Genomic DNA, 20,375 nt, shown 5'->3' with positions numbered 1-20,375 from the left:
GTATTTTCCGCTAAATATGCTGTGACAAGATGTCTGTTTTGATCAGGGACACTGTCAATTTTTCCTCTCTTATCCCGACTTTCTCTGTGATGTAGGGTGTGCAGACATCTGTTGGCTTTAACCTATTACTGTTGTGTGAGATGCCTTGGCTTCACTCAACAGGGCTGTGTCCAAGGCAGGCTGGCCTCCTGTGAACTCCCAGGCTGCCGAGTCAGTCATCTGCCAGGTGACAGGTGGTGCCTTTGAGACACTGGGGAGCAAAAGGAGACAGTCATACCTGGACCCTTTAAAGGCTTCCTTGTGCCAGATAAACCAAGAAATGGCTTGCTTCTTTCAGGCTTGCCCCCTGTAAGATCACGTACTTTCCCATCGCTTCATCTGTGACTCACATTTTATAGTATCCACTCCCAAGTCTTGTCAACTTTTGACCTCTCCCAGTTAGACTTACGGGACTGCCGCTTGCTGCCGGGTGTCTGACGCTAAGCTCTCCCTGGCTTTTGCCTCGCTTTGCTCCATGCCACACTGGATGTGCGACATGAAGACACCACTAGAAGTGGGCACCTTGGCATCTGAGAAAGACTCATTGTAGGTTCCTCCCCAAAGGGGATTATTTTGGAACAAGACCAGCTGCCCAGGAGCTAGAAAACATCAGACTGTGAGACTGAGACACTATTGCTCTCTCTGATTTAATGAGTGATGAACACAGTATTTAAGAATTGAGACACAGATGGTATAACACTGATGAAAATAAAATGAGAGTACAGGGTCAACGAAGAGGGCACAGCCTAGATGAGGAGCAGTAAAGAACATTTTGATAGAAGGCAATACATGGGTGCAAGCAGTGGGGTTTGGTGTGGAGAGAGCAGGCACCCCAGTCAGAAGCGGGAGTTTGAGACCTGCTCTGTCTCCCACTCTTTCTGTGATCCAGGAACCTTTGTACCCCGGTCTCCTCATATGCCAAGGGCCACCCCAGGTTCTGGGCTCCCAGGGTTATTCTGCATTGTAGACGAGCTGCAAATGTACATGGCAATAGAAAAGCATGATAAAAATGTAATGTATGTGGAATTCTCCTGGGTGTTTTTGGTTTATTTCTTTATATTTGTTCTAAAACACCGGTGAAGAGTTTCCTTCATTTTCACTCCTAAGCTGCTGTCTCTGCTTCCCTGTGACAGTAATGGCAGTAATGGGCACGGCCTTGAGGAGGACATAAAACAGTTCTTGGCTGAGGACATTCCTTAGAGAGCAGCGGGAATGGTGACAGCTCCTTAAAGTGGGTCACAGGAGCGTCCCCCACCCTAACGGATGTTTCAGAAGTTAAGTCATGCAAAGTACTCAGTGTCTGAAGAGCAGGGTTAAAGACACAGAATTAAGCTGGTCTTAATCGAGTAAATACTTGATGCCTACGTGAATTTACTACCGCACACGTAAAACAGACTGCTTGATCTTGGCAGTGTGGGGATGTGGAGAGTTGGGTGGGGGAGGCAGGAAGCAGGGCGTGTGTCCACGTGTACCACTGGCCTCAGAACTGAGATCATTTTGGCTGCTGGAAAGCCAGCTGCTTCCATCTCCCTCTTCATGTCCCAGTGTGGGCAGCTGGGCACTGTGGGGAATGAGAGGCAATATAAAGGGATCTGAATGATGACAAGAAGCTTCCTGTCCCCATGTAGCTTACCATGCCTGACACGGGGCACAGTCCGGTTCACTTGCTTTTCTTTGTGGGTGTCACTCTCTGTGGTGCCAAGGTCCTGTGTCAGCCCCACAACTGACAGCCCTGCTGGGACCCATTGGAGCTTTTCTGTCACAAGCTGGTTTGAGAAGAGAGCCAAAGTGCGTGAAGCCTCCCTGCCCTGACCTCACCCCACCAGACACACGTGCCATTTCCTAAGAGAAAACCATTTTTGTCACTGTCCGAGTTGGACTAGTACCATCAAAGTATTCAAAACGACCTTTAGTCATATGTTTGTTTTTCCCAAATTGGTGGAAAAATATGACTTTTTCATCAAAATTGAAAATCATGAAGAAAAACTCAGAATAAGATGAGGGTGGGCAGGAGACAGTGATGTCTCAGAGATGGAAGCAATTGGCTTTCCTGCAGCCAAAACCATTTCAGTTCTGAGGCCAGTGGCACAGGTGGGCACATGCCCCGCCTCCCCCACCCAACTCTCCACCACATCCCCCATTGCCAACGCCTTGCCCTCATCCCTGCCCCTGCAAAATTCAATTGGGTTGTTCCCACGGCCACTGTGAGCAGGGCTGTCCAACATGAGCCCGGATGGCTGCCTTTATGACAGCTCTATGCCACCTCATTCCCTGTGTTGTGTACTATGATGTGCACCACATGTTAAATTAACAGTGTCTACTGTGCAAGGGTAATGGATTGGGCAGTTCCTCCCTTTCTGAGCGGTTACTCAGGCTTGCCATCTGGCAAATCTAGTAGCCAGGTGGTAACCCTAAATAACCTCACTTTGATGGGGTGGGGGTAGAGGGGACCCCAGTTGGTTCTATTCTTGCCATCTGTGGCCTCCTTCTCTTGGAGGGAGATGTCCAGAGCATCTGAGCTATGCGATTTCTTTATCAAGCAGCTATTTGCCATGAGCAACACTGCCACTTCAGGTATGCAGAACTCTGCTCTCCAGCAACTCCACCAATTTAGAATAGACGCGGGAACAGGAAGACAAACCGAAAAAGGCTGTGTGCAGCTGAGACCGGAGGGAAGCTCATGTACATGCCTTCCTCTTGGGAAACTTCCTTGAGCTTTGACTTGGAAAGTACTTACTCTTATTTACATTCAGTGATAATCATAGAGGTCCTCTAATTTCTAAGGATTCAGTATATTGGAAGCCACAGATTAGAAGAGAGTAGAGAGCATGTAACAGCATACGCTTTGACAGATAGTGTGGACTGCCTGAAGATGCTAAAACTGAGCAGATGTGAGATCCAAGAGCTAAGAGCACAGCAAACTGCAGTCACTGAGTGACAGGCTAAGTGTGCCGTAGCCGTATCACCTGAGGACACCACAGTACAATAATGGAGTCTGGAGTTACAAACCTGTGACACCAGCACTGTTCGTTATGATCAGTAGAGACCATTTCAGGGGCAGGGACTCTGTTAGACATTATAGAGATGTCCTCTCCAAATGGTTAAAATAGAAAGATTAGACACAAAGGAATGAAACAGTTCTTTGAGAAAAATCATGTAACCAGGAGTAGAGTGAATTAAAATAGTACATCAGATTTTTACAAAGACCTTTTTTCATTTTCATAAAATAAGGTAGGTTTATTGAAGAATATTTAGAAAACATAAGCCAAGAGAAGAAAATAAAACATGGCTATAACCCTTACTTCAAAAATATAACCAGTGTTATCATCCTATTGGCTTTTCTGTTCTCTCTTTATATAAATTTGTATATTTATACCATTTATCAATCTGTCATCTGCCTGCATACCTATCTATAACTAGTTGTAAGAAGTAAGTTGAGTTTACCCCCACTTAATACACAAACAAGAAACTTTTCATGTTAATAAGTAAACCCCCTCAGCATCATTTTAGAGGTTATGTTGTTTGTATTTCATAATATAGATAGTCATCCAAGGGGCTGTGGTAATTAAGTGATTATTTATAAAAGTATATATTGCACAGACATATTTGGAAAATAAATCTGTGATCATTATAAGCCAATAGGGCATGATGACTTCTATTCTAATCACCACTAGACAATTTCACTGCTGTGGTAGTATTACTGAAAGCTGCAAAGCTGGGCCTTTTTGCCTTTGTGAGGCTTACTGGTTATTTGCCTCTTGTTTGTGAAGGAGTCTAGGATGTGCCCCCCCCAAAATATTGCCACTTTGGCATAAAGATTATTTTGAGCAATTGTGAATCAACAGATAAAGGAAAAGTTCTCTACTTTCATGTTATTTGCCTAAAAGCAGAGCATAAATTTCCTCCCCTCTTCTGTACCAGGATAAGGTGTGCAACTCTCATCATTGGAAATGAAGAACTGGCACCAGGATGAGTCTGCATAAACAGACCTTATTAAAATAACCCTGATCTTTCATTAGTTTCCCCCACGTATTTCCTCCTCACTTTCCCACAATTTATTACTCCTATTTCCCAAATTTTATCAGCCCTCTTTTCTTTGTCTAGTCACTTCTCCACAATTTATCACCTTTTGTTAGAATGATATACGAGACCCTGGGCGTAACTGCTTCTTTGGGTTTTTCACTTCTCTTCAGTGAAGCCCCCATGCATATAGAATGAAAAAATATACAATTTGTATGCCTTTTCTCCTGTCAATCTGTATTTTGTCAATTTAATTCACAGTGGATTTCTCCACTCTCCCCTCCTCCTCTTCTGGACTTTAAACAGGATTAAATTTATACTGTATTAAATGCCAGCTGTTTGCTCCTCACAATGCAGAGCAGTGCCTTTTAATTCCTTTTTTTTTTTTTTTTTTTCTGAGATAGAGTCTCACACTGTCGCCTAGGCTGGACTGCAGTGGTGCGATCTTGGCTCACTGCAACCTCCACTTTCTGGGTTCAAGCGATTCTCCAGCCTCAGCCTCCCAAGTAGCTGGGATTACAGGCACCTGCCACCATGCCTGGCTAATTTTTTGTATTTTTAGTAGAGATGGGGTTTCACTATGTTGGGCAGGCTGGTCTTAAACTCCTGACCTTGTGATCTGCCCACCTCGGCCTCCCAAAGTGCTGGGATTACAGGCGTGAGCCACCGCACCCGGCCTAATTCTTAAACTTTAATGTGCATACAAATCTCCTGGAGATGGTAGAATGCAGATTCCAGTTCGTGAGGTCTGGGGTGGAGCCTGAGAGTCTGCATTTCTAATCAGCTCCCTGGCAATGCCGATGCCACTGGACGGAGTCCCGCATTGAGTAATGAGGGTGCAGAATGTGCCTCAGCATCCCCCAGAGGGCTTGTTAAAACCCAGACTGCCGGGCTCTGAGAACAGAGTGTCTGATTTAGTTAGGTCTAGATCGGGGCCCAAGAATTTGCATTTAACAAGTACCTTCTCAGTAATGCTGATGCTGCTGGTCCAGGGAGCACACTGTGAGAACCACTGGCTTAGAGGCAGTCACTGGAGCCAGGCAGACTAGCTTTGCAGCTAGAGTCCCACTTTGTCCCTCTGTAGCCTCAGCGAGTTGCTTAACCTCTGTACCTCACTTTCTTTAAGTCAGGGATAATACTACCACCTATGTTAGAGGACTTTGGTCAAGCACTGCGTATGCTCTGCATGTAGGTGCTGTGTAATGTTATTATTTGCCATTCCTTTCAGTTCAATCAAGGATTAAAATGTGCACATTTTCTGCTCTTCAGAAAATCTTTTGGGGGTGAGGTCTTCCTTTATCCAGGCATATCCAGAGAACTTCTCTCCTTTCACTTGTGCCCTAGAAGGTAAAAAGTCCTCACATCTACTTTTGCATGATGGTTGATTCCTCAGTAAAGCACAGGGCTGCTGGGCACTGCCTGCCTTTCACCTGGGTGCACAGGAAATCCTTATAAAAAATGAATGCAGCCAAACCTAATGAGAACAACATCATCTCAGGCTGCAGCAAGGAGGTTCGTCTCCCTCCGCTTTCCTAGAAGGACCTGGTCTCTGTAAACTCGAAGCCTGTTCTGGCTAGCATGGATTAGAAAGAGTGGTTCCCAGCATCCCAGGCAGCCCTCTGTCTAGAGTTTTAATCACATGCAAGGCTGAAAGTCAAGGGAGGTAAGCAGCTCCTGCAGCTAGGTTTTTTTTTTTTTTTACCTGCCTACGGAGGCTGAGGAGGGAGATTAGTGGGCTGCTGAGCATTTCAAGTAAAGCAGCTAGCAGAGCCCAGAGACATGAGGCAAGGAGGCCTGTGGTACAGCCACATGGGGTCCAGCATGGCTGAAATGTGGAGTGGGAGAACAGGCAGGGCATCAGGGTCACACAGGGCCTCCAGTGGCATGCGGGATGGAGGGTCCCTCAGTTAACTGAGGGAGGGAGGGAAGCTGTATTAGAACGCTTTTGATGGCAAGTAAAATAAACCAACTTGCCTTAGCTTAAGCTGAAAAAAATACTTTATTATAGGGATTCAGTCTGTTTCACAGAACCCAAGGACAGGCTGCCGCAGTCCCTCAGGAAGAGGCTGGAACGGGGTGCAAAAAGCCATCCAGATACTTTTTCTCCTTACTGGCATGCTACCCCTCATGAGAACTCTCTCTGCTTTTCCAGTCCACATGGCAATAGCCTATCCCATAGCACCCAAGCTGATGTGCTGACACGTTTTCAATTTTACCGTCTCGAGAGAGGCTCTTTCTTAGTCCCAATTTCAAACGTCCAGGAAAGAGGCTCCGACTGGCCATCTTGGGTCAGGGGCTCGGCACTGGTTCAATCCAATGCTGCCATGGTAGGGAGCAGAGACACATTGTCCAGGATGGCTGTGGAGGCCCTCGGGGTGGGTCAAAGTAGGCGGAGCTGGGCTTCTTCATGAACCAGGTAGATAGTACATGGGCTACCTCAGAGGAAGGATGGCACAAACTCTGGGGTCCCTTCCCACCTGAGGTGCTCCAGTTTGACCTTTCTGTTCAGTATTTGTCCTCTCCCCATCATCAGTGTAGGGAAAAGCAAGGGCAGAGCCTGTGACTGTGGTGGCAGGTTTGGGCTGAGAGGATGGGGGCTGCCTTGCTGTGACAACTTTGGAAACAATATTGAGCTCTGGAAGGTGACACAGTCCATTAATAGCAACGAGATCAACCTGGCTAACACTATTTTGGAAGCTGAGAAAATAAATGACAGCAAACTGCCAGGCAAACAGTTCTTCCATAAAACATGAAGAAATGCTTCCCTAAAAGTATCGCTTTTAAACATAAAACAAAAAGCAAATAGTGGCAATCAAAAAATAAGGAAAGGTGACCCACCTGAGATCTCACTGTTTTCTTTGCCCGCTCTTTCCTTTCAGCTTTTGTTCAAGTGCAGGCAGCATCTTACACAGTTTTAGAGATCATAAACAACATTTTGTGTTCCGTATTATGTAACGACTAATTTCCATGCTGCCTTGTCATCTTCTTAACTATCTTTATCAGTATGCCATCCTTCAAATTAAGTATGCTATATTTACTTAGTACATAATTAAGATCTGATTTTAAATTTGAGACTGCGAAGTGAGAAGGAATCTTAGGAAATCACTGAGTCCCACGAAAATGAACTTAGAGAGGAGAGTGCCTTTCCCCAAGGCCACAAAACTGGTTAATTCTGGACCTGGGACTCCATGTCATTCATTTTTTTTCAAATGTATGTTTATAATTACCCACCTGATGCCAGATATTGGTGCACGGGTTTCATCTCACTTCACGACTCTCCACCACATTGTGTGCCCTAATTAACATTTGTTAGATAGAAGTCATTTCTTATTTTTCTTAACAGGGGTAAGAGTGCTTTTTCAACTCACTGTCATGAAAATAAAGGTTGTGGAGCTGAAATGAATAACAGCAATTTTAAACCAGACTGGTTTCGTGACTGGTAGATAAGTCAGCATGCAAAGACGTTTATGTCTCCCAGGTTTGGCTGGCTTTCGCAATGCCCTTTGCAAACTCCACAGGGATTTTAAGCTTTAAGTCTGGTTATAAGCTTATGCAAGCTGTTAGTCACCTTTTTAGATGAAAAGCACCACAGGCTTATGCTTGAAAATGTTCTGTGCTTCACTAGAATTCCTTTTGAGTAATTCAGCTGTAGTATGATTTTGAGGGAGGAATGATGGCACAGATACATTTCAAAACACATTTGCATTTAAAAACGGGAGTTTATCAGCTGAAAGAACTTCTCTTGAAAGGTACACATGCAGGGCAAATTTAGAACAAGCAGCACAATTTAGACATGATAGCCATGAATTATCCAAAAGCTTAAAATACTGGGGGTACTTGATCATGCAGAATCCCAGACATGGGTTGAATCATGAATGTCTGGTGTTTTACTTTGGAAAACATATTGGAAAAGGAAATCTTGTCACTGCCATATTTTCACAGATCGTTCCAAAACATTCTAGGTGTGCATCCACACAATTGTCAACACACGTTTGACCAGAAACAAATGAGTGGAGTGACCTAAGCCTTTGGTACAGTGAAGAGGGCTCTGGAGTCAGGATGCTTGGGTTGGTATCTCGGTTCTGTCACTTACTAGATATGTGAACTTGGCTGGATCTCAGCTTCCTCATCTGCAAAATGAGAGAATTGTCTTGAATGGATGGAATTGTGTGGAGTTAAACTGATTATGTTAAATCATGTAACGTAGCACCTCTCGAACTCTTATGAGCACACAATTCACCTGGGATCACATTAAAATGCAGGTTCTTACTCAGTAGGTCTAAGGAGTAACCTGATATTCCGGATTTCTAACAAGCTCTGAGTGATGTCTGCTGGTCTCCAGGCCACACTTGGAGTAATGAGGATGCACAGTGCCTGCTATGTGAGAAACATTCCAGAGTGTTAGTTATTGTTACCCTTCAGGTGGATTTCTCCCTCTCTTTCTTTCCTACCACATCACCAGTGCTCTTGCCCACCTAATCATCTGCCTTCTTTCCTTCTGCTTTCAAGAAGTCTTCCAGATCTTTCTGCTCTAGCTACACCTTGACAGGCACTCGTGATTGACTGCACATGAACTTACAGCATGTATGCGTGTGAGGGAGACGATGGAGATGCTGCAATGCCCACACTCAGATTTGGAAAGGCCAGTTCCATTTCCATCATACCACACACTATGACTTATACTTGTGAATTAAAAGCAACTCAGTCTTTTCTGGGTTAAAATGGCCTTTGTAGCAATTAGTCAATTTGAAGTTCAGGCTCCCTGTGGATGCTTTCAGAGGGTCTCCCCTCCCTCCGATATTCCTCAGTGCCTTCAAACAAGAGAAGCATCTCCATCCTTTCTGCTTCAGGGAGAGGTTTCTGGTGAGAGTGCTGTGTGTCCCAGCTTCCTCTGAGCTCCAGTGGGACTCTTTCTGGCCACGGCCTCTGTCCTTGTGTACCTGCTACTGACACATTCATGGTGGGGTCCCCTGGGTGTGCTCTCTTAGCACCTTCCAGGCTTGGTGGCTTCCTTGTTGATGTGATGTCCATCTCGGACCTCAATGGCCTTATAGAATCTCTGGCAATCAACTGTGTCACTTGACGACTCACAATGGCCACTCCAGGCTGGCCCCTTGCTCTCAACTCTGTATCCCTCACTAGTGCATTTGAGAACTCCAGACAATTCCACACTACCTGTGAACAGAGACGTTCAGGACCCCTACTGTGGCCCTCTCCTCCCGCACACGCCACCCTGTCATTCTGACCTGCTGTGGCTGCCTTGTGTTGTTGGCGCAGGTCAGCATGAAGTCTTCCCTCTGGAATTCCAAACAGGAAGCGTCATGGATCCGCCTTGGTGTTTGTCTTTCCCTTCATCCTACCCCAGGTTTCCATCTGTCCTCACTCCCTGCCCTGAGTGAGGCTCAGAGGCAGGGCAGGGAGGTCTCAGGAAGCTCCTTCTTCACAGTTCACCCTCTCCAGACCTCTTTACTTCCTCTGAAGAAGGGCTGCTACTTTCCCTTCTGTCTGCCGGAAATTGCCCTACATTGTATCTTTTTTCTCCCTTACCCCATGGTCTCTTTGTTCTAGGGAGATCCAGCTGCCCCTTCCCTGAGGCAATAAGTCTCATGCCCTAACCATAATGGTGGAAAGGAAAGAATTTTGCTTATTGAGAAGGGAAATTAGATTTAAAATGTTTTAAAAATCTTATCCTTAACTATATATAGCTGCTGCATATACAATAGAAATGAAAAGTGGGCCTCCTTTGCTCTTTCCTTTTGTCCTTAGCGTTACTAATCGCTCACATTACATAGCCTCGGAAACCTCCACATAGTGGTCCAGTCATCCGGTAACAATCAACAGGAGCTGGCATTGGAGATGGAAACTCTTTCTATCACTGGTAAGGAGTCAAGCCTGGGGAAGGCAAAGAAAAGAAGCAGAATCTACCCCTCATGTGCAAATAGGCAATATAAGTTTTAAGTTTGGGAACTATATAATTGGAAATGGCTTTAATGTTTGAAATAATTACTACATCCCTGCAAAATGGTCATGAAGCCTCTGCTTGCATAACTCTAACGATGGGAAACTCACTACTCCTTGACAGTGGATTATATTTTTAGACTAGTCTAAGCAGCAGAAAAACATTTGGTATGTTGCACTGAAACCTGCTCTCTGCAACTTGCTCCTACACATAGCATATTTAATTCCTGTCCACACTGTCAGCCCTGCAGATATTTGAAGGCAGCCACTCTGGGCCCTATTAGCTTCTCCTTTCTAGGTTCAGTCTACCCAGTCCTTTTCAGTGGCAGAGCCTCCAGCCCCGTTCACCATGAAGGATCCTCTGGATCCTTTCCTGTTTAATGAGCCATTAAAAGTCAGGGAGGTAATTTCGATGGAGGAACCACCCACCTCATTTTTTTTTTAAAACTGGAAATAAATTGCACATAAAGGTGCTGATTGCTCAAAAGTGTAAAAGTCCCTGCCTTCTGCAGCCTGACACTGTGTTCTCAGAATCTGTGGGTCATCCTGCTATGTACATTGCATTTTTTCTCTCTCCCTACAACTCACACACACCCCCACATGTACACCCCCACACCCACCCTAGTGGGAATCATTTCTCAGCTGGCTACTCAGAGCAGCAGCCTGCACATGCTTGCTTTGTTGCTTCCTTGTCCAAACTACAGATTGAACAAGGAGGCTGCAGGGCAAGTGTTTTCTGCTTGAGTAGTGACATTGAAATCCTTGAGTTTTGAGAGATCTGTGAAAAGAGGCTATTGAAAGAGTTGGGAAAGTCCTGAAAGGGGCTTGCCAATGTTGGTGAGACCCCACAATGAAGAGCTCAGAGGCAAAAGTTTTTCTTTGATCTTCTTCTGCTCTCCTGTCTCTTAGTCTCATTCTCCACCAAGGCGGCTAGATACAGAAACTAGCTTCTTCCCCAAGGCAGGTCCTATCAACCAGAACCCCCTTTCCCCAAAGGCAGCCCTATGACCTAAAAATACTACTGTAACTCCCCCTTCCCCTCTCCCCATCTTTCTGCCTAACAACTGGCCACAAAGAAATTATCTGACCTACCTTGTTTGACTGTAGGTCCTAAGACCCCAATTCCAGAGAAGGCCCCGCCCCAAACCCAGAAGGAAGCAACGCGTGCTCAGAGAGGCTAAGAAGAATCTAGACAGGCCTTGCTAGGTTTCCCCACTGAGTCTATTAGCATTAGATCATAGCCTTTTATCCGATCATATTTCTACACACTGTCCTTACTTTGTTGAACCCAAGCATAAAAACAGACAATTTCCCCTGTATCTTTGGGTCTTCATTCTGAAGGCTCCCGTGTCATATAAAACTGTGATCAAATAAATTTTATATGCCGTTCAATGAATCTGCCTTTTGTGAGTTGATTTTTCAGGAAACCTTCAGAGGGCAAAGGGAAAGTTTTCCCCTGGGCCCCTATACTAATTCCCCTTTCATTTTTCCACCCCCAGAGGAGTTGATGCTGTTTATTCGGGTGGTGAATCCAGCAGAAACTTGTAGGCTAGGGTTAAGGAACATTCACTAAAAAGGATGACGATAATAAAAACAGCCAACATGACTGAGCATATTCTGTGTGCCTCGTCCTGTCCTGTCTGCTTTACCCTTACGAGCCAATTTAATATTCACAAGTCCAGCCCCTTGTCCAAGGTCATGAATACCGAGTGGTGGACTCAGTGTGTGAGCCCATAGTAGACTCTGAGATGCTTAGTGGTAGAAACACCGTCAGAAGCTTTCCCTGAGTTCTCCCACACACCCAGAACAGTGTTTCTCAACCAGAGCCCATGCTGTAAACACCATGGGATACCACGCATTGGCGGTATTGTCTATAATAACACCCAGCTCATGTCAAAAGGTATAAGTAAGCAGATTTACCAAAGTATTAAGCGAAAGTATTCCCAAGTTTATGGTTAATGTCTCCATGTCTCATTTCCTTTTTCTGTAAAATGGTGCTAATATAAATCAGTGGTACTATTTCTATAAATATAAATGGTGCTAAATACAATTTTTTCCTACTCCCCTTCCCCAAAACATATAGTCAGTTGTTTTTGAAACCAAACTACATTATTCAGTCAAATTCGATACTGAGTTTTGTTCTACTAAGCTCTTCTTGGTCTGAAGTGTTTCTTTAGTTTTTACCAATGAGATCAGTCTTCTTGGACCTCTCGTGAGTACCACACTTCTGTAGTTTTTCCCTTTCTGAAATGTCTCCTGTTCTCCTCCTCCCTGCCCACCTGAGTTCTACCAATACTTACAAGTGTCTACTAAGCCCATCTCCTCCATGAACCTCCTAACTACCCCACACCCCTTTGAGCTGTCAGTTGTCTTCCTGTGAACACGAGCCAGTTGTATTCCATCAACAAACATTTCGAGCATTTATTACGTGCCCAGAATGATTCCAGATCAGAATTTCTCCACCTCAGCACCACTGACAATTTGGGTAGGATAATCCTATGTTGTGGGGGCTGTCCCAAGCATTGTAAGATATTTAACAGCATCCTGACCACTTCCCAGTTGATTCTAGTAACATCTACCATGACCCAGTCATGACCATCAAAATGTGTCTGGACATTGCCAAATGTCCCCCAAGGGCAAAGTTGCCCTGATTGAGAAACACTGTTCTGAATGTGTGGGAGGACACAGGGAAAACTCCTGATGGTGTTTCTTCTGCTAAGGGTGTCATAGTGCACTTAGGAGTCAACATTAACAGTCATGAATCAATACGTGGTCAGTTAAGTACTAATTTGTGAAATATACTGCAATCTAATTTTTAGCTAAACTTGTAATTTTCTTTTTTGAGGGGAGGGGTAGAGAGAAATGGAAGCAAACCCTATTAGAAAAAGAAGATCGCTTTCATTGGAGAAGGAGAAGCATGTGGAATATTGAAGGAAGAAGAATTGTAGTTGCTCCATCCGGTTTGTCCTGGTTAAGTGCAATTCTTAAGAAGTTATTACTTTTTGAGTATTGAGAGGTTCGTTAATGGGAGAAAAATCACCCATATATCTCAGCTCTACTGACTAACTCTAGTGAGCAACAAATCTTCTGTTTAATTCCATTTATAAATTCTACTTGAGTCCTGATCGTTTTGAGGAATTAAATGGTTCTTCAAGTGAATCCATAACGCACTGTTGCCCGGGACATATTTAATAGCAGATTCTGGGTGTGTAAGATTAAGAGACACAGCCCTTCAGTCTTTTCCCAAACAGTTTTATTACTAAAATGATTCATGCACTAGAAGTCATTGAAATTGATCAGTAGTGATTTGTATTCCTGGCAGACAGTGCTTTTGAGGTTGTTTTCCTTAGTTGTTCAGTGTGAATTGTCCAATGAAAGTTGCCAGTTGTTCAATGAAAATTTTGTCCCATTCTATAAGAAATTCACAATCCCCAAAACATTCTAAAGCCTGCAGAGAGCTGAGAGGTGACTCTGGATGCTGGTTTCAGCGAGCTGTACGTGACTGAATATATAATGCAATAAAGCTAATCTGAGACACAATGCGACAATCAATAGCAATCCAATGTGTGCTGAATGAAAGATTTAATATTAGCTTAGAGTTGCAACAAGAGGAAAGACACAAGTCAATTTAGGGATGGAAGTCTTTTAACTGGATTTAGCAACAGCGTCATCCAAAACTGGATGCTGGAGCTTTCAGAACTCAAAGTTGGGCTCCGGCATCTCCACTCTCCTAGTGTCCATTGTCATTTGTAAAGTGGGGCTGATGTAAATTAAAAGTTTATTTCTGCCTTACCACGTTACAGAGCTGTTAAACTGGAAGGGAGTTGGGAGTTACACAGCTGAACTCCTTATTTTGTGGGCAAGGAATTGCAGGTCAAGAGTGATGATATAATGATTATCATAATAAAATTAACACACACAGAGTGTTATTGTTTGCTAGATACTCCACTGAGTGCAGTACAGACATCATCTCACTTTATCCCTAGGAAGTAGGAACTACTATGAGCCCATTGTTACAGATGAGGAAACTGAGGATCAGAAATTTTAGTCACTTGCCCAAAGTCACACTAAACGTTAAGAGCTGACAGTATTCAATCCCAGGATTCCTCCTCATGCTCTCTTGACTTTGCCACTGGGATTTCTTATTGTAAAGCCTCTTTCACTGTTTCTCTGCCTACTTTCCTCCTTCCCTCAACACAAGGGCACTGAATACTTCAGCTGGATCAGGCCTGGGCCGAGGGTCTGGGAAAGCAGCTTCCTGCATTCCAGAGCTAGTAGGCCAGTGTGGGAGGCAAATCCAGGAGAGAGGAATGCAGCAGGTCATGTTTGTCGGCTCCAGTCTTTCTCAGAAGAGCATGTCCAGCACTTTGGGAGGCCGAGGCGGGCGGGTCACAAGGTCGGGAGATCGAGACCATCCTGGCTAACGTGGTGAAACCCCGTCTCTACTAAAAATACAAAAAATTAGCCAGGCGTGGTGGTAAGCACCTGTAGTCCCAGCTACTTGGGAGGCTGAGGCAGGAGAATCGCTTGAACCCTGGAGGCGGAGCTTGCAGTGAGCCGAGATAGCGCCGCTGCGCTCCAGCCTGGGTGACAGAGTGAGAATCAGTCTCAAAAAACAAAACAACAACAAATAAAAAACAGCAGCATGTAAGGAAGGGAGCCCTGGACCCAGGGGCTAGGACAAGCCTTGGTGACTTTGAGGCCTGTCTGAGCAGGGCAAAGGGCCAGGCTGACCAAGGACGCTGCCACTGGGGTGAGCCTTGTCCCTGTGATTTCTCATTGGGTGAACTGAGAGTCATGGACGTGGGCAGCTGAGGTGATCCTGCAGAGAAATGAGTTTAGTTACTCTGAACACTACAGAGAGCCTTTGTTGAGGTTAGGAAGGGATGAAATGGCACAGAAGGAAGGCCCCTCTCATGTGGCCTCCGAGGTGGGGTTGGTAGAAGCTTGTGGGGGTACCAGGGACTGGGCTTTGTCGGGACACGGGTATTCCTGTTCTGTGACTGTCCTTCCACCTGCCCTCTGCCCACCCCCATCAGGCTGTGCACCTTCAGTGAGCAGGAATGGCATCTTCTCCCTTTAATCCAAAATGCCAAGATGGTGCCTGGCCTTTCTGAGGTACTCAGTGGAGATTTGTTGAGTAATTGGGAGATCCTTGATCTTGCAGTGTCCAGAAATTGAACATTGTGAGGTATATTTAGAGTATCTGGCTGGTGGGGAGAAATAGGGTGCAGTAAGACCATATGCTATATAAACAAAATGACTGTATGTCCCAGACTTTTTGGAACAAACAGTCTTCAAATATTCTCTCTAATCTTCCCTAAAAGTACACTCATATCTGTTTGACCATGTGCTCTCGTATTTTGGTTTAGAAAATATGAATAGCACAGCAAAGATGACAATTTGTAACCTCCCAGCAGCTGGACTACTGATGTCTGTTTTTTCTCAGGTATCCAGAGACTCGAGACCCTGAATAAGCCATTACAAGGCTGTGTGGTGAGCAAGGACGCAGTAGAGCTATCGGCTGATTTATTTAACATCTTGTTCTGGTCTATTTCTGGTACATGGATTTATCTGTCTGGGTTCTGTAGAGAAACAGAGCAGTAGGTTGTATTTCAAGGAATTCCCTCCTATAGTTGTGGAGGTTGGTAAGTCTGAAACTTGTAAGGTAGGCTGGCTGGCTGGAAAGTCTCAGGCAGCAGTGAATGTTGTAGTCTTGAGGGAGAATGTTTTCTTCCTCAGGGAAAGTGTTTGTTTTACTCTTAAGACCTTTCAACTGATTGGACGAGGGTAATCTCCCAACTATATACCCAACTATATTATCAAGGGTAATCTCCTTTACTTAAAGTCAACTGGTTGTAGATGTTAACCATATCTACAAAATACCTTCACAGCAACACTGACATTAGCGCTTCATCAAATAGCTGGACATAATAGCCTAGCCAAGTTGGTGCATAAAACTAACCATCACAGTGGGCAAAATTAGAACTGCCTACAACTCATCTCTAGAGGACCATACAAGGCACAATAGTGGATCTGGACATATCCTAGTAAATGTGGGAGCAGGATTACCCTGATAAACTTCTGTTCTCTTCCCAAAGAGAAGCAGCCATTGCCCAGTTGACCTGCTTGTTAAACCTCAAGGGTTAAGTGAGCAAAAATCTGGGAAGTTCCCCTATAAGGGGATTGCTGCTCTATTTTCCAGAAGAGAGGTGTTGGAGTAACTCCTCCCCACTCTCTTCAACCTCTCCTTCCTTTCCCATGGGAAGGGGGTCCAGATCTGACTGGTGTTGGAAGAGGCAATCTACTACGGGCCCTGAGCATCTCTACATGTTCTTCTGTGTATGCCATGAATGGAAGACTGTGAGTGTTCTTTCCCAAGTTTGCATTTTCAGCAGCAACCTTGAGAGAGAAGGTAACATCTCTCTCTGGACACAGAGCAGGCTTTGCCTCCACCTGCTATAAAAGCAGTGAACCACCCAAGGAGAGACTTTCTTGTAACACAACTCTCTGCATCTTCAGGGTTCATCCAGGACCATGTATGTTGTCCCTGTGGTACATAGTGAGAGAAAATGGGAAACTAGTGTGACCATCAAACTAATACTTTGGCTACTGCATTTGCTGTGAGTAAGACAGTCGTTTGTCTCTGACTCAGGAGTCTTATGTCTTCTGCTAGCACCCATAAAACAGTTACAAGCTCCTTGTTAGCTTGCAAGTAGGCTACAATCTCAGAGCCTTCACAATTCTTGACAGCGAGAGGCCTTGATTCCCTGCAGGTGACAATATTTGTTCTATACTCCCAGCTTCACCGTCCCCTCCATGCAAAGCAAGCTAGCTGAGTGGGATCTGTCCTAGAGACCAAACTCTCCCTACTTCAAGATCTCACTGAGGAAGGAAATAGTAAAAACTGTTTTTGCTTTCCACTGTATTATTAAGAAAGCTGATGTGTTGATTCCCAACTAGTTTAGAATCTAGAAGGGATAAGAGGAGAACATGTAGGCTCTTCCAGAAACCCCAACATGCGTGGTATGTCAGGTGGTATGCTAGGATCTGGGGATGCCTAAGTGAAAAAAAGAAAGGTCCCTGCTCTCTCAGAGCTTGTAGTTTAATGGGGATGGGAGTGGGGGTTGCAGAGATATTAAGAAGATAATTACAGTGTGCTAAAGAAGAAGACTGTTTGCTGCTTGCTGGCCATCTCTTTCTACTAGCATTTTTTTCTTTCTAATAACTCTCTAAAGTCACATTTTAATTATCTTGATTGGATTTAGCTGATTCCTACGTTTGTAACACCAACCTATTTACAAACTAGCTCTTGGGAGGAGTTACTTCTATAAGGTTAAGCTCATCATTCTATGTCGATTTGTACCAAGTTCATTCACAGAGAGTGACTTATCTTGATAATTTTGGAGTCATTTATGTTTTGATATTACCTTATATAATAATCCAGTGAAACAGACTGCAATATTAAAATGTAAGTGATAATGTGAACATTTTAAATTACATTAAAGTAAGTAATGCATATACTAGATCTTTAAGTTCAGTCGTAAATTCTACTTTCTTTATATTTTTTAGCAAATAACACTCAAAGGAAGTGGAAACTCTGAAACCCATAGATCAATCTATCGGTGTATCCACCCATGAAATGTTGCCAGTCTGCCAGTCACTGTGCCAGGCATTAGGGATACAGGGAACTGAGAATTAACTTTTCAAATAGTCTAGTCTCTGGCCAGGCATGGTAGCTCACATCAGCACTTTGGAAGGCCAAGGTGGGCAGATCACTCGAGGTCAGGAGTTTGAGACTAGCTTGGCCAACATGGTGAAACTTTCTCTCTACTGGAAAAAAAAAAAAAAAATTCAAATACTCTAGTCTCCTAAAGGGAAAAATGTAATTCAATCACACAATTGCAGAGGTTTGATTCGTACTTACTGCCTAGTTGCTAATGCAATAGCCCTCAAGGTTATAGTAGTCTTGGAGATTGTAAACTTTCTTTTTGATAGCTTAAATGCAGAAACAAACCTCTATACCCTCATGTAGGAACTGATAACCCAAAAGTAACAGACATCAAAATACTGTTTGTATTTTTGCCATGATCTATATACATTCCTGAAATTAAATTTGTAACAGAAAGCATAATTCAATTTTGAAGCATTTACTAAGTTTCTACTATGCACAAAGACCTATGGTAGATTCCATGGGGGATATAAGACAAGATCCATGTCCTTGAAGAATTCGAAATGAAGTGAGGACATTAATTATTGTCTTGGATTTATGAGTCTACTTGCCAAGCAAAGGTCTCCCTTGTCAACATAATGACTTTTTTATGGCTTTTTGTGATGTTTTCATCAATAGCCTATTGGCTAAAGTATTTTGATATTAACCCAAATCATCAGTCAAGATATCCACAATTCAGGAAATGAACAAAAGGCTAAAAGGGAAGGGTGATGAAGGAATGGGAGAGAAACTACACCTATGCTGGGCACTTCATTATCTAATACATTCACAAAACAATCCAGGAAGTATGTATTCTTCTTCTTTCTCTTTTTATCAGGTGACGACATTAGGGCTCAAAAATGTTAGAACATTTCCTTAAAATCTGGACAGAAAGTGACAGAGCTGGGATTTTAGGTCCATTCAACACAGCTTTCTCTCTTACACTGTACTTAGCAATCTTCCAAAAATACATATGTGTGTGTTTTCACAAGTGAGTAAGCAAATAAGCAAGTGAGAACTTAGAGAGCAGTGGATGAGTTTTCTGTCACTGGGCATTTAAAAATAAGCTGAATAATCACTGGCAGATATAAAGAGGGGATTAAAGCCTTGAGTAGGGGTTAGTGATATCAAAATCCCTTTCAACACTGAGATTCCACTTCTATGAAAACATGAGTAGAATTTGCATGCATTCCCCTCCTCATGGAAATCTTCGCAACATATGCTCCACATTGAATGGAGAGAATCATCTGTGTATATAATGGGAAAAGCAAGGTCCATGGGCCTTATCACTCCATAGCTTACCAATATGTGCAGCAATTCACCTGGCTGAAGATTTAACTTGTGATACGTATGTGTTCCCATGTATTTGTTCTACAGAGGGAAGTTTCTGCAAGTTACATGTCAGCTTTGGAGGAAAACCAGTCTCCTTTAGCCGCAAAGAGGCTCCTTCCTCAAGAGGAAAGAGACAGTTAGGTTTCAGACTTGGTTATGGACTGAATGTTTGTGTCTCCCTAAATTCATATGTCAAAATCCTAACACTAATGTGATGGTATTAGGAGATGGGACCTTTGGATGTGACTAGGTGTAGATAAGATCATGAGGATTGAGGCCCCACGATGAGATTAATGCCCTTATAAGAAGAGGAAGGGAGACCAGAGTTCTGTTTCTATCGTGTGAGGGTACAGTGAGAAGGTGGCCATGTGCAAGACAGGAAGAGAGCCCTCACCGGTAATTGAATCTACTGGAATCTTGATCTCAGACTTCCCAGCCTCTGGAACTATGAGAAATAAATACCTGTTGTGTAAACCACCTGGTTTATGATACTTTGTTATGGCAGCCTGTGCTAGTCCGTTTTGCATTGCTATAAAGGAATATCTGAGACTGGGCAATTTATAAAGAAAAGAGGCTCATTTGGCTCATGATTCTGCAGGCTGTACAAGAATGGCAGCATCTGCTCAGCTTCTGGTGAGGCCTCATGAAACTTTTACTCATGGCAGAGTAGAGGGGGAGCAGGTGTGTCACATGATGAGAAAGAAAACAAGAGAGAGGGAGGGCTAGTCTCTTTTTTAACAACCACATCACACAGGAACTCATTACCACTGGGAGGGTACCAAGCCATTTGTGAGGGATCCACCCCTGTGACCCAAACATCTCCCACCAGGCCTCACCTCCAACGTTGGGGATCACATTTCAACATGAGATTTGGAGGGGGCAAACATCCAAACTCTATAACAGCCTGAGCTGAATAAGACGGACCCATCTTTTGCTATTGCTAGAACCCATCCATAAGAGTTTGGCTGGTGGTTCCATTGTTTGAAGAAAGAGGCCCTTTGTGATGAGACCCTTTGAGTTTCAGGGATTGAAAAGAAGTGTGATTCTTTGAGGATACAAAGGCAGAAAGGGAAGGCGAGGAGATCAGTGTGAGTCTCTGACACAAAGGGATAGGGTAACTAGTTCCTTGGCACATAGGCGTGGCATGGGGCTGGAATCTCTAAGCATTGGGAGCTGTGACCTGGAAGCCTAAGCAGCCTCAGTGGCTGATCTTAGCTCTGTAGGAGTGCAGGCTCCTCTCCAAGTTCTGAGGACAATGTTCAATAGTAACACCAAATGGCAGGGAGAAACAATGATGAGGTGGCCTAACTGGACA

The 20,375-nt window shown here is 44.1% G+C and overlaps 1 protein-coding gene and 1 long non-coding RNA gene across 3 annotated transcripts in view; one reads left to right on the top strand and one right to left on the bottom strand.

The window, feature by feature from the left end:
- Positions 1–6,979, bottom strand: part of LIPC (lipase C, hepatic type) — a 176,666-nt gene extending 169,687 nt beyond the window's left edge. Inside the window, exon 1 of the mRNA XM_077939485.1 lies at positions 6,898–6,979. The gene's annotated coding sequence lies outside the window, so the exon portion shown is untranslated. The remainder of the gene's footprint in view (positions 1–6,897) is intronic.
- Positions 1–20,375, top strand: part of LOC114679419 (uncharacterized) — a 295,661-nt gene that overhangs the window by 60,189 nt on the left and 215,097 nt on the right. The gene's annotated exons all lie outside the window — the stretch shown is intronic.

This window comes from Macaca mulatta, chromosome 7 (genome assembly GCF_049350105.2).
Source record: "Macaca mulatta isolate MMU2019108-1 chromosome 7, T2T-MMU8v2.0, whole genome shotgun sequence".
NCBI classification, from domain to species: Eukaryota; Metazoa; Chordata; class Mammalia; order Primates; family Cercopithecidae; genus Macaca; species Macaca mulatta.
Note: the sequence above shows the minus strand (reverse complement) of the source record. Positions and strands in the feature narration are given on the sequence as shown.